Below are 17,808 nucleotides of genomic sequence, written 5' to 3' on the forward strand. Positions count from 1 at the left end.
ATCTAGAGTAGGAGTTGGGTAGGAATAATAATACCTATTCCTGTTTACAATGTAGGATTGTTGTGGGGATCAAATAAAGTATTTTTAAGTTTGTAAAAGTAGGATGAAGTTAAAAGATATTTGAAGTTTAGACTCCTGTAGATTGTAACATCTAAAGGGCAGTGACTTTTCTGTACTAGGTGAATCTAGGTGGATCATAGTTCCATTAAGTAGTTTTTAATGACAGATTTCCTGTCTACCAAATTATGAGCTTATTTTTATCCCTTTCATCCACGTTTAATTTTTTGCTTCTTTTAGTTGTGTAGAGGTGAAGCTGGATTATAGACGTTGAAACCAGATGGATATATAATTTGAAATATTAATATCTGTTCTAATTTTTAAATTTAGAGGTTTAGAGTGTGTCAGTATTGTAAATTTTTTCTCACAATCTCTGTAACTCATTAATCATTCAAGGTAGATTGTTCTGTTTAAGGATTACCTGTAATCTACCCATAATACTCTTTTTCCGTCAGTTAACCCCTTCTGCTCTCAATTAACGATAAAACCAACCCAGCACAAAAAGCCACCCTACCATGGGTGTACTTTATGGGGATAAAATACAATCTCCCATTTTCTCCATTTCCAGAGAGATATATATGCTCTCTTATTGAGCAGTGTAACTACTTTTGTGTTCATTACAGTGTTTCATACTTTAAATATTTTTGTTTAATCCTACACATAGCTAATAGAATCTCTTTTTCCCCCCATGGAAATAAAAAAGCTGCGTATTAAAAATGCAGAGCCCCAGATGAACAATACACTTAGAGATAATTTCAGTGGATCTGGAGTAGGCCTGGAAATCAGCATTTTGATTTTGATGGAGGTTGTATACTGTGAGAAACATTGCTCTGTTTCTTATTACCTCCAGAGGCATAAATATGTGGATACTGGCTACGTAAAATAAATTAGGAATGGTATGCTTCCAGATTGAAATGAACAAATAAATTGTACCTCAGAACTCCATGTATGTTGGTGTATGTTTTCCGTAGGAACTGAAGATGATATTAGCACAGATGTCAAATGAAGGGATAAAACTACCATCCACAGGTTACAAATGTTTAGTATTACAGAAAACATTTTTATAAAAAGGAAGATCATAGGACACGTAACCTCTCAAAGTTTATACTTCTCAGCCTGCCCTTTTAGGTTAGCTTCAGGGATCTAGAAACATTACCATCCATTACAGAAAACTGTTAAAGATTATGTGGCACAATAAAGGGGGAAGCAGAAGGAGAATAGACAGTGTATTTCTGTTAAGAAAAGTACTTATCTTAAGAAAAACTGTTGAGTTTTATTGTATACGGAGTACTGTGCTCTTGCAAGCATCTTCTACAGCACTAGTGTTCACCTCTTAAAAGCATTAAATGATACTGGCATTATCTTCATTCCCTTCAATCCTCAGTTTTTGGTCCTCTTTCCTCTTCCTCATTTAAACAGTCTACTCACTGTTATTCTGTTTTTGTAATTTGTCTCATGTTTTTGGCTTCCCTGACTTCTTGCTTTTCTTTTTTATTGTATAGTATAATTACAAAATGAATAAAATAACTTCTAAATGAAAATTTAAAATATATATCAAAAGTGAGCAAAAAATTTAAATTTGGTTTAATAAAACCCATTTTCTTTATGCCAGTGTTGCTGTTTTTTCTGTTTGGTATTTACCCCAAAATTTTGCCTTGAGGCATAGCCATAAATTGCTTATTTATATTTTAAGAATGCTAATATTAAAGGCTGAGATCTTGGACTGTGTGGCACCTAGGGACCTAATTCTCATCAGCCTATCACTGTCATTCACTTCATCAGACATAAACAAGGGCTTTTAACACCTGTAGATATGTAAGTTCCTCTTGGGCTTTTTCATTGAAGTTGTTTCCTCTTCTTAATTTGTTTTTAAAAAGCAGAAATGTTCTTCATTAGAAATTGGGGCAGGTGGATGAAAGTGATAAACAAGAAGAGGATATGTGAGTTCCACTAGGAATTGGTCTTCAAATTTAGTGGAAGGCCAGGGATTAGAATTGGTGACCCCTGACTCATCTGCCAGCCAGATGCTTAAATTGAGAGCAGTTCTGATAGATACAGTTGTTCCTTCTGTCCTTTCAACTGCATTTTGTCTCCTTTTCTTCTGTATGTTGCTCCTGTCCCTTCCCCATGTCCTCAAGGCACAGATACGCCACTGAGTTTGAAAAGGGGTAACTGGTAGCCTTATTAGTAAAGATGCTGGTGTCTCTCTATTCTTTTACTTTCTTCTACACATGTCTTGATAACAGGATTTTATGCTCTGGGTAGACCTGAACCTAAAAGTTGGACAACTGTGGCCTTATTTAGTTTTTGGCATTCCAAAAGTAACTTTTAACGTGGAGAAAAGTGCCCTATTATTTGAACTTTTTTGAATCCTCTTTTGGTATATTTCAGTGGCCCACTAGTAAGAATTTTTTTGTCTTATGTTTAAATGTTTCACTAATAGAAGACTGGGAACAGTTCCTAATAATTATTATGGTTCTGTGGATCTCTGTTTTTTAAGAAAATGATGGATGTAAACATTTCTCTGTGGAAAGAAACGGGGGAATGACATTCAGGATAGGTTAACAAAAGTCACAGCGTTTTTTTCAAGACATTTGTTTTCTTAAAACATAAGCAAGGTGCATGCTTTGGCAGCACATATACTAATATTGGAATGATAGAGAAAACATTAGCATGGCCCCTGGTCAAGGATGCCATACAAATTCATGAAGAACATAAGCAAATCACCTTCTTAATTTAACTCTTCCACTATTTAATTTAAAGTAAGGAGTTTAACTGTATTCTTTAGTTCTACTTTTCCTGAACAAAAAACTACTTTGACTCTTTGCTTAGTAAACAGTTTTTCTTATTTTATTAGTTCACATAGATAGTAAAACTTATCAGTCATTGATTATTGTTGAAGTAAACATGACTTTTCAAATGAAAGTTGTATTAGTGAAGTTGATAAAATTTGTAAACTAAATGTGAGTTTATATGCAGATGTTTATATGAAAGCTTTCTGTTTCTGTAGGGGGCTAGTCTAGACTATGTTGTCCATGTTCTGTGGCTGTGTCTTATCTATCTTCTGCTGTAACTTTGATCCTTTCTTTAAACTTGACATTTATCATGCTGCTTTTTTTACTCTTTTAAAACTATATTTCTCAATTACTGACTATACAGAGAAATATGAATGCTTATAATAAAAGCTGTTGTCTGTTGTGTGTGATTTTTTTTCTGTTAAATTATGAGGGCAAAATCTATAGAGCTACTAAGTTTAATTCTTTGTGATAATTAACATAGGACAGAACTGTCTTTTTGTTAGATTTTAGGCAGTGTTAATATAGCAAGACTATAAAAGTGTCAGAGAAAAATTTTTTATTTTGGTTTACAAGACAGAATTAAGCCAGATTTGGAGGAAATATTTTAAATTGTAAACATGAAAGATTTAGATTAAATATACTTTGGAATATTAAACAAAAACATGTGTGTGAATCTGATTTTATTATTCCTGCTACTCCTCTTTTATAGTACTTATGTAAGCCAGTATCAAAAACAATTTTAGTGATTGTTGAAAGGTGTTGGGTTGAGGTATTTACCTTTAGAGTGGACAGACATGACTTTTACAAATAAGACTTTTTGTTTTTTTTATGGAGAGGCCAGGAACTATGAACTAGATTTAGATATTTATCTGATTTAGAATGTTTATCTGAAATTTTTGGTTGCCTTTTCTCTGAGTTTGAGGGGAAGACTGCCCTTGTTTTGTGTTACAGTGACTTAGGGATTTTTAGAGAAAGGTTATTAAAGTCTTTCCTAGGCTGGGCATGGCGGCTCATACCTGTAATTCCAGCACTTCAGGAGGCTGAGATTGGTGGATTGCTGGAGCCAGAAGTTTGAGACTAGCCTGGGCAACATGGCAAAACCCTGTCTCTACAGAAAAATTAGCTGGTGTGGTGGCAGCCACCTGTAATCCCAGCTATTTGGGAGGCTGAGGTGGGAAGATCAATTGAGCCCAGCAGGTTAAGGCTGCAGTGAACTGTTACCATGCCACTGCACTCTAGCCTGTGTGACAGAAAGAGACCTGTCAAAAAAAAAAAAAAAAAAAAAAAAAAAAAAGTCTTGTCTCCTTTTGGAGGAAAAGGTAATAGTTATAGAAAAATCATATAAGCTTAACTGATTAATTTTTTAAGAGTTTAGAGATTAGTATAATAGTTTTTTTGGGAGTGGACCATATGGTAAATGTATGTTTTTCAAACTTACTAAATGCAATCAAACTGTTTTAAGTTAAGAAGTATTTGCAGATTAGAGGTGATATTTTGTTTTTTTTCATTTGATTTCATGAACTGATAACTGTTTTTCAGCTTTGCCTTACTCTGTTTTGTGTTGCTATTACAGAATACCTGAGAGGAGGTAATTTATAAAGAACAGAAATTTCTTCTCTTATATTTCTGGAGACTGGGAAGTCCAAGATCAAGGCAAAGGCATCTCATGTGGGTCTTTTTACTGTGTCCTCACAGGGCAGAGGGCAGAAGGACAAGAGACAGCCCACTCCTTAAAAGCCCTTTTTATAATGGCATTAATCTCTGACCTAAACACCACCCATTAGGCCCCACCTCTCAATACCAGTACTTTGGCAATTAAATTTTGGAAGGGATAAACATTTAAAAACATAGCAAACTTTTTCAAGCATTTTCTCAATGTTTTACTCCACTCCATTATCTCACCTATTAAAAGGAAGTTAGTGATGGGGAGAAACTGGTAGAAAGAATGTATCAATGCCTCAGATAGTTTGATGTTCAAAGAGTGGCCACTTGTCTGATGTGAGTTGAGGCTAAAGAAGAGCAAAACTGTGGAAAGCCCTGTAGGATTTGTTAAAGATTTTGATTTTAAGGCCAAGGATAGTGGGAAGCTGTTGATTGGCTTTAAGTTGGGATAGTGATTTGATTTTGTTTGCTTTTAGTAAATTGACTTCTGGATGAAGAACTGATTGGATGGGATAAAATGGAAGCTGGGAGACCAGTTAAAGAGGCTGTTGCTATAGTCCAGGGAGAGATGTTGGTGACTTGCAGTAATAACCTTCCAGTGATACTCACATTCTTTACAAAACTAACTTAGATTTTCTAATTCTGGTGCTTATGCCTTAAACCTCTTCCCTGATGTTCTTTTTTTGTTGTTGTTTCAATTATCTATAAATTCTCATTTGACAAGCTAGATAACATGGTTTTATTGTTGTACTGATTAAGAGAGCTAGTGTGAATGGGTGATTTCTTTATGAGCAGTATGAATTCCTTTATACAGGGTTTATTTACTTTCTAAGGTATCATTACTACCTACCAACAAGAAGCTGTTATGGTTGCTGCTCTGTATTATCAATCAGTGATGACTAGTAAGCATTTTTTAATTTAAAAAAAATTTATAAAGCAGGTTCTTGCTATGTTGCTTAGGCTGATGTTGAATTCCTGGGCGTAATTCTCACACCTCTGCCTTCCAAAGTATTGGGATTACAGGCGTGAGCCCCTGTGCCTGGCCCCAGTAAACATTTTTTAATGTCAACTCAGGATACTTCACTCATTTTTAAAATATTTCTTTATTAATCTTTTTATTTTCTAAAGTCAGTTTTAAGACAAAAATCTACTCGCTGCAGAGGTATTAACATTATTTTTAAAATAATAAAGAACATTGATAAAGATGTATACTTGAAATTCTCTGTCTTTATGATCTTCTGGTTACTTACCTATCATTCCTTCCTCCTTCTCTCTTACCTTGCAGGATAAATTAAAATAGGCCTTAGTTGAGTTTTAGAAGTATTGAAAGATTTGTGAATTCTTTTACATTCTACTTTTAGTGTCTTTTGAAAATTGAGCTCATTTTTCTCTTCCTTTCAAGAAGTTAACGATTTCCTAAACTTTGGAATTACTTTTTTACTATTTCTGCTTAATACCTAGGTGTCAAAGTGCCTGCAACTAGTATGCCAGCATTAGATATTTGTTGAATGCATAAGATGCTGTACCTGTGTGAAAGACATAGTGTCCTCTAAGATTTCTTGTAGCATGTCACCAGAATAGATTTCAAAGTGTCCTGCCCAGGGTGGAAGGGCTAGAAAGGGTAAAAGTTTCTCATCCTGAAAGGAAATCATTGAGCTCCTATTTTTCCCCTTTTGTTTAATGAAACTCTATTCCTTGTATAATGTTATAAGAAGCTTACTTATATTGATTAAAATGAGAAGAAAGCAGGTATTTTCTTAAAACCGTTTCCCCTACCCCCTTTTTAATTATTAAAAAGGCACAGGGAAGTTGAGGTCTGAAACATTTTCAGGCTTTCTTGGCCTATCCTAGCAAAGTGGTCTTGAATGTGGTCCCAGGTGCTATTTAGTTGAATGATAAATCCAAAGGTTTGTGATTTGCTCTTTTCCTGGTTCCTGTTATTCTACATATACTTTTTGTATTTAGGAAAATGAAGTTTTTTGTTAGTTGATTTTAAAATCAGTGTCTTTTTTCTGGGCTACCAACCAAATAACAATTTGAAGTATATTTCTTCCCAACAAGATGTCATTTCTTAAGAGTGTTAGAACAGTTACCTTTAAAGATGAAATGCTTCTTGGTTCTGATGCCTTCATATTGTACTTTTTCTGCCTGTACATCAGTGTGTCTGTATCTGTGATTTGAATTTTTTTTTCTTTCCTTTAGGTCTTTTTGGAGAAAACATTATAATGGATGTCTAGTTATTTAGTAATTGAATGCAGGTTAGTTAGCATCTTTTTTTTCTCCTGCTCTCTAGAAGAAGGTGTGTAGTTGTGTGTGTGTGTTTTAGATTGACAGGGCCTAAAATGTTGCATTGCCAATACATAAATTTTATTTGAAAATTTATTCTTTTTTCATGTATCTAACTTGCCTATCAAAAGTCTTAAGTTTGTGAGAGGATAGGAAAAAAAGATGCTAACTAACGTGCATTCAATTACTAAACTAAATAACAACAAGCCCTGTGTAGAGTATCTTCTGTATTTAGAGAAAGGTTTAAGAAATGAAGTCCTCTAAGAATTTTGTTAATACAAAAATGTACCGTTTGTATTGAACTGGATCTACAATTTAAGTGAATTAGGAAATAAACTATAAAGAATTGTTTTAAAAGGGCAGCTGTTTGTCTCTTTTATGAAAGGAAATTCTACCATTAGAAATTTGCCACTCTCTTTGGGACTCTCAAACTTTTGTGTTGAGGCATTTTAAGACAGAGATTGGAGAAATTGATGGAATTACCCAAATTTTGGTCTGTATCCAGGTAGATATATATTTATTTGGAGCCATCTATGTGGGGATAATTAGTCATTTAAGTGTTAACAATATCGAAATACATTTTAGGTGCTTGCCTTTGTAATTTGTCAGGAATTAATATTAGAAATCCTTAAATAAGGCTGGATGCAGTTGCTCATAACTCTAATCCCGGCACTTTGGGAGGCCCAGTGGGATGGATCGCTTGAGGTCAGGAGTTCGAGACCAGCCTGGCCAACATGGCGAAACCCTGTCTCTACCAAAAATACAAAAAGTAGCTGTGTGTGGTAGCAGGCGCCTGTAATCCCAGCCATTTGGGAGTTTGAGGCAGGACAATCGCTTGAACCTGGGAGGCGGAGGTTGCAGTGAGCTGCTAAGATTGGGCCACTGTACTCCAGCCTGAAACAGCAGAGTGAGACTCTGTCTCAAAGGAAAACAACAACAGAAAGAAGTCCCTAAGTAACTAGTGATTAAATGTTGACTTCCAAGTATTTTTACTCTCCTTCTTACACATGCCACATGCACATTGTCTAATGCCACAACATACAATGTTTATGTTTTTAGTTTATTCTGTGCTAGTTGTGCTTTTAGTTTAGTAGTAGAAATACATTACTTTAGTTAGATGGATGGAATCTTGTAATGTTTTGTCAGACTGATAGTAAGTACTAAGTATGGGATATTATAGGGAAGAGGAAAAAAATTTCTGGGAAGAATGCCAGACAATGTTTGTGTTTTCCTTTAGAAGTGATTGTTTGGTAGTGGGAAGGGGCTTAGTTTAAAAAAAAAAAAAAATTAAATTGACAGGGCCTGAAATGTTGTATGGCCAATGCAGAAATTTTATTTGAAAATTTATTCTCTTTCTTCATATATCTAACTTGTCTATCAAAAGTCTTTTGGGACATTTTGGACTTTCTGCTAACTTTTGAACAGTGTTACTTTTCATAATGCTTAAAAGCAACCCAGGGCAGCCAAATAGGAAAGGTGACTGCCTCTAGGATGTGTATCAATACAGAAGAGAAAGGCTATCAAAAGACTCAATGTATTTATAATTGTATGGAAACAAATTAGTAAAATGAGTTGGTTTTTTTTTTTTTTTTTTTTTTTTTTGAGACAGACTTTTGCTCTTGTTGCTCAGGCTGGAGTGCAATGGCACGATCTCAGCTCACCGCAACCTCTGCCTCTCGGGTTCAAGCAATTCTTCTACCTCAGCCTCCTGAGTAGCTGGGATTACAGGCGTCTGCAACCACGCCCACCTAAGTTTTGTATTTTTGGTAGAAACGGGGTTTCACCATGTTGGCCAAGCTGGTCTTGAACTCCTGACCTCAGGTTATCTGCCCGCCTCGGCCTCCCAAAGTGCTGGGATTACAGGCATGAGCCACTGTGCCTGGCAAAATGAGTTTTCAAGTAGGAAAGAAACTACGTAATACACAAAAGTAATAAACAAGAATTTTAGATTTTTTTTTTGATACTCATAATCTTGCTTCTTAAAAGTTGAAGCAACATAGTTATGAAAAAAACTGTTGGTGATTATGGCCTGTTAAATGATTCTATATCCATTGTTATTTAAGGTCATTATGAATTATCAGTTTATCATCTTTTACTGTATTTAAAGCTACTCTTAATACATATTGTTAATTTTCTTCATTAGCTGATTTTAAATGACCAAATATTGCTTTGATGGAAATGTTTGTGATGAGGTTTTTGTGCTTTGTTTTATTTTTGTTCAGATTTCTCACTCTTAACATTGCTGGTTCCTCAAAGGTGATTTCACATTAACTTCATAGCAAGCAGAAGTGATCCATTTTTACTCTTTCTGTGACAGATTTATGTTTTATTAAAAAGAGGGCCTGCATCTTCCCAAGTAAGATAAAGCACTAAAAAAAACCTTAATGTAGGTAGTGTCTTTTCAGTGTAATTGACACTTTTAGGTTGGATTTAGTGGGAACTAGTAGGAACTACTGTGTGCATGTTTGTTTCCTTAATCTGTCTTTTTTAGGAGCTCTGTTCTGACTTTGAGAATTTACCTTTTACCTCTTATTCTTCTAAATTTCTGCCTAATTTTGGTTTTTGTGCATTCAAAAAAATAGCCTATAAATTCTGATTCAAGTATTGGCCTCTAGCTGCAGTCACCATTGTCCCTTCTCTCCGCAAAGAAGAACATCTAATATTAGAAATCTGTTTTGCACAGTCTAGGTAAAACTTGTATTTACTTGTACCTGTTTTCATGTAATTCATCTTATGTGTTAGGGCCAGAGAACTGTGTAGAACTATTTTAATCTGAAAACCTGGGCATTTGTAGATACTCTACACATTTTGTGGCTGTAGGCAAAAATAATTTTCTGTTGTGTGTTAGGTATCTTTGAAGATGTCTAACTTATTCTGGGCAATATATAGTATATGTTTCATGACAGTAAGACTAAAATATTGCAAGAGAATTACCAATGAAGTGAAACATGGGATAAATATGTATAGAAGCAACTTTTGTTTTCTCAGAAGTTTGTAAGATAAAACATTTAGAAACAGCTAACTACCCAACCCAATAAACCAAATCATTTTTATCTTTTGCTTTCTTATGCTTAGGGGAAACAAATAAGGGACTGTGAAAAGCAAAAGCTTCATCTCTGTATTCTAATTTGACAATCCTTTTAACACCTGTGGCCATTTAATCAGCATAGATACTGTATACCTCTTGTTTTTATTGGGTAGTTAGTATAGTGTCCTGAGTTGTGTTCTGTTCCAACACAGTTCACTCATTGTTTTCTGATTAATCTTTAAAATACTACCTCTATTCTTTTGATGACTTCGAAGCCTCTCCTGGCTATACCCAATACTACAGAATATAGAATGCTCTAGTCCAGTGAGGGCAGTCTTGTCAGACACTCTGGTTATTCACAACCCTGTTTATTTGGTCTTCATCTTCCCTACCTCTGTTCAACTTATAGTTCTGTGTCTCCTTAGTAGCCCTGCTTTAGTTTCATTTTCTCTGTAAAGCCCTCTTTTTTCTTACTATTCTAGGCCTTGTGAATTGTTGATTTAGTGCAAATTTAACTGAATTCCTGTACTGTGCTAGGCACTGATGATACTTCATCTGTATATGTCCAGTATTAAGCAAAGTTTTCTCTAAAAAAAAATTTCTAAAAAAAAAGTCATCTTATATTTGAATCCTTACAAAGTTTTTCATATTTTGAGCTTTCTCTCAATTAATTTGAATAGAAGTATAGTATTTGGAGAAGATAGATGAGCTTGAAATGATGCCAGTCAGTACTAGTTTTAAAAGTCTGTAGAGGTGGCCGGGCGCGGTGGCTCAAGCCTGTAATCCCAGCACTTTGGGAGGCCGAGACGGACGGATCACGAGGTCAGGAGATCGAGACCATCCTGGCGAACACGGTGAAACCCCATCTCTACTAAAAAATACAAAAAAACTAGCTGGGCGAGGTGGCGGGCGCCTGTAATCCCAGCCACTTGGGAGGCTGAGGCAGGAGAATGGCATGAACCCGGGAGGCAGAGCTTGCAGTGAGCTGAGATCCGGCCACTGCACTCCAGCCTGGGTGACAGAGCGAGACTCCTTCTCAAAAAAAAAAAAAGTCTGTAGAGGTTTCCTGAGGGAATAGATATAAGGGTGTAGTAAAAAGTTTAAACAAATTAGAAATTGTTTGTGGGCAGGGAGTTAACACTCTTATAATTTGTTGTGAAAAAAGCCTTTAAAATCACTTTTCAAAGAGATATCTATGAAGTGTCTTTGTGAAGATCATAGTATGTACCTGTAGAACTATTAAAAAACCAACCATCTTAAAATCAGGTGAATGGATATTTGTGGCTTGGAAAAACATTTTCAGTGATGATAGTATGACTTCCAAAAGTATTGTTTCTCAGAACAACTTAAATGGAAGTAGAGATTATTCACTTCATGATACTTAGATTTCTCAGAAAGTAATGAGATGATACTTGTGGAAGATGTAGGTAAAGTTCGAATAAAGTTATTTTGTAAAATTTATGTGCTGTGTGCTTTTAAAACATTCATAAGACTAATAAAATTATATACTGGACTGTATGATATACATGGAAAGATTTATATATTTCAAATTGGTAAAAATTTAAAAAAGAACTTTTCATTGGGGAAAATTGGGAAATCGATTTCTTTGTGTTGAGGTTTGCCTGATACTCATTTATTTATGGTAGCTTGCAAGTTTCTGGGCAGTAGGATGATTATTAAGCATAGTGAGAGAGTGTTAAATAATACTTACTGAACTAATAAAATTCTGTATACATTTACTTATTGATGCCATGAAAGATTATACTATACCAGAATTTTCCAGTTACCTGAAATCATTCTTTTGTATAGTATTTTTAATACTTCAAAAAATTTATACTGTAAGATGTTTTGGATTAAAACCATCATTCAATTTAATCCACCTTCTGCAGCTGATACCTTGGACTTGTGGTTTGTCCCCAGAGTGGCAGGAGCAATGACATGTGAAAGGGAAACAAGAATTGCTTTGTAAGTTGGATTTATTACATTTGAAACTTCATTAACTCTTCCCAGAGGACTAAGTTGCCTGTGGTAGGCACAAGTGTTGGAAAGAGATTGTTTCATACCTCTTTATACTATATCTCGGTGACTTTTTGATGGTTTCAGACAGCATTAGAATATTTTTCCAGAAATTCCTCAAATTTGTAAGTTCCCAGAACAATTCTTATTTTTCTGCTTAACGTTGGTTGCATACATAGGAGAATTGTGATAGGTGAGCTAGTTACAGGGCTGTGAAAGACATTGTCATCTTAATCAGAAAAAAGTGTAGTGAAATTGATAATTGTAAAAGATTTGAATTTCATCCACCTGTTTCAAAGAGTAGAGGGAAAACAGTAGTAGTTGGTTGGTTCTTATTCAGTTGTTGTAATGTGTTTTTGCATTTTATCATTCGTTAAGTACTGTTTGTGTTTAGAACTCAAGTAAGATGGATAGTCTTAGACCCTAGTGGCATTCTTTTTTTTTTTTTTTTTTCTTTTTGGAACATTTGTTTTACATTGATTTAATTCAGAGCTGCAGACCACAAAGACTCCTTAATGCCAATGATAAAATTATTAGGTATTTCATCATACTGAGAATGACACATTCTGAGCAACTATAACTGTACTCTACAAGAAGACAAGGCTGAGTGCTTGGCTCACACCTGTAATCCCAGCACTTTGGGAGTCAGAGGCAGGAAGATCTTTTGAGGCCAGGAGTTCAAGACCAGTCTGGGCAAAATAGCAAGACCTTATCTATACAAAAAATAAAAATAATTAGCAATGTGTGGTGGCACATACCTGTTGTCCTAGTTACTTAGGAGGCTGAGGCAGGAGGATCACTTGAGTCCAGGAGCTCAAGGCTATAGTAGGCTATGATTGCACCACTGCATTCCAGCCTGGGCTATAGAGTGAGATCTTGTCTCAAAAAAAAAAAAAAAAAAAGAAAAAGTTTAAATAAGGGAAACTAGTGAAAATGTGATTAAAGAATGTAATAGGTGGAAGAGTTTAGAAAAAAAAATTTTTTAATTTTATGTTAAGCTACATCCAGATATTTTTTGATTGACTACATCTATTTGACAATTTATCAAATATTGAGTGCCTTCTGAGTTTCAAGAATGGTGCTAGATATTAGGGATTCAGTCATGAAAATATTACACCATTTGCTTGCAAGAAACTGACAGTCTGGTGAAGGACATGCCATTCTATCACCACCTTCTATCTTCTGTCTAAATAAAGACATGTCAGTTTAGGCCATTCTAACTCATATATCTTCTCTGGTCGTTAAATCAGGTGTCCATCATTATTTTTATAAAAAATTAATTTTTAATTGACAAATAAGAATTGTGTATATTTATTATCAACATGGTTTGAAATATGTATATGTTGTGGGATGGCTAAATCAAACAAATTAACATATCTATTACCTGATATATGCAGTATTTTTTATGGTGAGAACACTTAAAATCTAACCCCAGTGGAATTCTCACATGTAGAAGAACGTATATAGACAACTGATTTAAAAATCAGTGAGTAAATATAAAACAGTTACATTGGATTACAGGAAGTATGCACTTTGGGAGAAGGAGGAGTCCTGATTATAAGATTTTTAGGATTTTATTACGCATACCTTGAGAAAACTAGGAAATTGTCACCATATGAGAGGTTTTCCTGGAAGGCTTTCTACAAGAGCTGGGCTTTCCAGAACTACTGGAATAATACACTGAGGACATTCAAAATGTATTTGCCTGAACCATGTCTGACTGCTCCAGCTCCATTTATTGGAAAAGCTATCCCTTTTCCATTGAATTGCCTTTGCTTATTTGTCAAAAACGTATTAGACATATTTGTGTGTGGTTCTTTTTCTGGGTCCTGTATCTTTTTCACTGATCTATGTTTCTGTCCCTCTGTCAGTACCTTCCTGTCTTTATTATTGCAGCTACACTGTAAGCCTTAACGTCGGGAAAGTTGGGAGTGATTTCTCCCACTTTATTATTATTTTTCAAAAAAGTTTAGAATATACTTGTTTATATCTACAGTGCAACTTGCTGAGATTTTGATATGAATCGCATTACACCTATATATCAGTTTAGGGAGAATTGACATCTTTACGTTCAGTCTTCCAATCCATGAACAGTTTCTTTCCAAATGTTTAGGTTTTATTTGACTTCTTTCATCAGTATTTTAAAATTTTAATCATAGGGATCCTATACATGTTTTGTTAAATTATACCTCAGGATTTTATTTTTCCTCGGAGCAACCGTAACTGGTGTTGCATTTTTAATTTTAGTTTCACTTGTTTATTGTCACCAAATAGAAATGCAATTGATTCGGTGGCTGAAGCCTGTAATCCCAGCACTTTGGGAGGCCGAGACGGGCGGATCACGAGGTCAGGAGATCGAGACCATCCTAGCTAACACAGTGAAACCCCGTCTCTACTAAAAAATACAAAAAACTAGCCGGGCGTGGTGGCAGGCGCCTGTAGTCCCAGCTACTCGGGAGGCTGAGGCAGGAGAATGGCGTAAACCCGGGAGGCGGAGCTTGCAGTGAGCTGAGATCCGGCCACTGTACTCCAGCCTGGGGGACAGAGCGAGACTCCATCTCAAAAAAAAAAAAAAAAAAAAAAAAGAAAAAAAGAAATGCAATTGATTTTTGTGTCTTGTTCATCTATCCCGTGACCTGACTTAATTCACTTATTAGTTCGGGGCTGCTGCTGCTGCTTCTTTTTTTTTTTGGAAGATTCCTTCAGAATTCCTCCATATACCAGCATGTCATCTGCAAATAGAGACAGTTTTATTTTTCTTTTCTAGACAGTTCTTTTCCTTGCCTTATTGCAGTAGTTACAAATTGCAGTACTGTGTTTCAGTTCTATGTTAGAGTGGTGAGAGTGAAATTGTTGACTTGTTTCTGAGCTCACTGAAAACATTTGTTGTTTCACCGTTAAGTATGACGTCATCAACTGTAGGTTTTTTGGTAGGTGCTTTTTATGACATTAAGTTCCATTCTATTCCTAGTGTACTGATAGTTTTTTTTTTTAATTATTATGAATGGTATTCAATTTTATCTAATGTTTTTTCTGCAACCACTGATGTGACCATATGATTTTTCACTTTTAGTCTGTTGATTTGTTAGATTGTGTGGTTGATTTTTGAATCTTGAGACAGCCATGTATGTCTGGAGCAGATCCCACTTTGCTGTGATATAATACTTTTTCTTTTTAAAAATATATTGTTGGATTCTCTTTGCTAAAATTTTGTCTAGGACTTTTGCACCTAGGTTAATGAGAGATACTGGTCTGTGTTTTTCTTTTTGTACTTTGTTTTTGATACCGAGATAATACTGGTCTCATAAAATGAGTTGGGAAGTCTCTTTTGTTTCTGGAAGAGGTAGTATAAAATTAGTGTTGATATATTAATCATGTTTTTAAAAAACAAAACTTGAATTGTCCTCAGATACAGTTGCTTGAGGTGGAAAGTTTCTCATAGAAGTAGACTTCTGGCCAGGCGCGGTGGTGGCTCACACCTGTAATCCCAGCACTTTGGGAGGCCGAGACGGGCGGATCATGAGGTCAGGAGATTGAGACCATCCTGTCTAACACAGTGAAACTCCATCTCTACTAAAAATACAAAAAAAAATTAGCCAGACTTGGTGGCAGGCGCCTGTAGTCCCAGCTACTTGGGAGGCTGAAGCAGGAGAATGGTGTGAACCCGGGAGGCGGAGGTTGCAGTGAGCCGAGATGGCGCCACTGCACTCCAGCCTGGGTGACAGAGCAAGACTCTGTCTCAAAAAAAAAAAAAAAAAAAAAAAAAAAGAAGTACTTTTGCAGAGTTATGGAAAACATTCTACCAAATTTCAGATTCTGTGTATTGCTATTTTTTTTTGATGGTAGGAAGAATGAAGCAGTCAGTACTAGTCATTAAATCATAAGCAGTATGGTGAATATAGAACTATTATATAAATTAACTCATACTAGATTATGTGATTAGACTTACTGATTTACTGTAACTAAACAGTGTGAATTACGGTTCTGGAAAAGAATTTGGAAATTGAATCAATCTGCTTGATTTTACAGATGTGGAAACAAGATAGTGAGGGATTTGGTACCTTGGTACCTGGAATCTATTTGTGAAATAGATTCCAGATTCGGGCCACAGTCTATTAAGCCAGTGGGTTTTACCTAGGGAGGAACATTAGATTACCAGCGGGTCCTGCCAGAAAAACAAAAACAACAAAAAACCCCACACATGGGCACATACTATATTTTGTATACACAGAAGTAGCAGCCCTTCTTTTATAGAATATAGTTGAGACAGATGACCAGAGGAGTTTGCAGTATGTCAGTTCATGCTATTTTTTCTTCCATGGTTGACAGGAAATCCATAGCACCATTAGTATTTGTGTGTGTGTGTGTGTGTGTATACACATACGTGTACTCTCTCTATATAGTAGCGTGTATATATATAGTGTATGTATGTGTATATTTATATATATACTCAAAATTAACTTTTCACCTGCCCATTCCCAGGACCTACATAATGGCACTCAGATATGTGAATGTGAGAAAATATAGAAGGGATTCTGATGCACATCATTGATTAAGAACTGCTGTACTAAACCCTGCCTGCAAACCTTTTATGCTTATTTATTTCTTTTGAAAATGTCAATAGTAACTACTTAGAGTTACTTTGATAGAATAAACCTATGGGTAGAGATTTGAAGTTTCAGAAAGTTTTAAATTAGGAGATATTATTAAAATTTAATATACGTAAATAACCGTGGCATCCTTTTTAGAACTATACCTTTAAAGTTGTAATGTAAGCTTAAGAATATAAAAATACATATAATTTACTTATTTTTATAATCATTATGTTACTATATTGAGTTCTTTAAGAGACTTGGTGGGATAGAGACTGATTGCAGGATCAGCTTGAGGAACGGTGGGGAAATTGTCACAGCATTCCCCATAAGCCATTTTCTTTCTACTTATGAAAAATATCACTCTAGTTTAGATGTAGAAAACCATCCTGAATCCTGTTTACCTTTAAAAAATGGTGGAAATGTCTTTTTAATAAGTAAAATGGCCCTTTGCTTATCTTCTATGTAGACTAGGATGGCAAATACAAGATACTAATGCTGCTCCCCTTCCCTTCCCTTCCAATACTGTAAAATCCTCTCTAAAAATATTCTCACAATCTTCCGTGGTGTAGTGCCCCAGGCAGCCATTATTAATGCTGATTGCAATCGACACCGAAGGTAAAACCTATTTGGCGTTTTTGCTCTGGGCAGTGTTCCATTTTTTTGTCAGTTTTGTTTAGTTTTAGGGGTGTTCCTATGCCTGAGTGGGATTCTTCTTTTGGAAACTGGAAATAGTTGCATAGTGGTTTTTAACATGAATGAAATAGGTGATAATTCACAGAGACGCCTTTCCCAACAAAATAAACAAAAGTTAGGTTAGACAGACTATTGGGATTAGGACGTTGTTTTAAGCCAGGAGGTAGCAGACCGCACAACCTATGGGCCAAATCCATCTTGGAGGTAAGAATGATTTTTATATTTTTAGATGGTAGCAAAAAAAGAAGTCCAAAAAAAAGAATAATATTTTGTGAGTTGTAAAAACTACATGAAATCCAATTTTCAGTGTCCATAAATAAAGTTTTAATGCAACATAATCATGTTCATTCACGTATTGTCCATGAATGCTTTTGTGCTACAAGGGCAGAGTTAAGTAGTTGTGGCAGACCACATGGCCTGTAAAGCCTGAAATATTTACTGTCTGGATCTTTACATAAAAAAAAATTGCCATCCGTGTTTTAAGACAACAATGGGGGCACTGAATATTGCTTTTGTATTATTTGGTAAAGGAGGACACTTACATTGCTCATATTTTCAACACCTTTCTGAAAATAATTTAGAAAGTGCCTATTGTTTGCATACAGATAAGTGGTGGTAGCAGCCTTTTTCCTCCCTCCGTCCCTCCCTCCCTCCCTCCCTCCCTCCCTCCCTT

At 35.4% G+C, this 17,808-nt stretch overlaps 1 protein-coding gene and 1 non-coding gene across 2 annotated transcripts in view; both read left to right on the forward strand.

Moving 5' to 3' along the window:
• ACVR2A (activin A receptor type 2A) overlaps positions 1 to 17,808 on the forward strand; it is an 87,814-nt gene that overhangs the window by 30,448 nt on the left and 39,558 nt on the right. The window lies entirely within an intron of this gene.
• On the forward strand, positions 2,680 to 2,790 carry LOC111546209. The gene has a single exon (XR_002732688.1). It is a non-coding gene; the product is annotated as a U6 spliceosomal RNA (small nuclear RNA).

This window comes from Piliocolobus tephrosceles, chromosome 11 (genome assembly GCF_002776525.5).
Source record: "Piliocolobus tephrosceles isolate RC106 chromosome 11, ASM277652v3, whole genome shotgun sequence".
Classification (NCBI taxonomy): Eukaryota; Metazoa; Chordata; class Mammalia; order Primates; family Cercopithecidae; genus Piliocolobus; species Piliocolobus tephrosceles.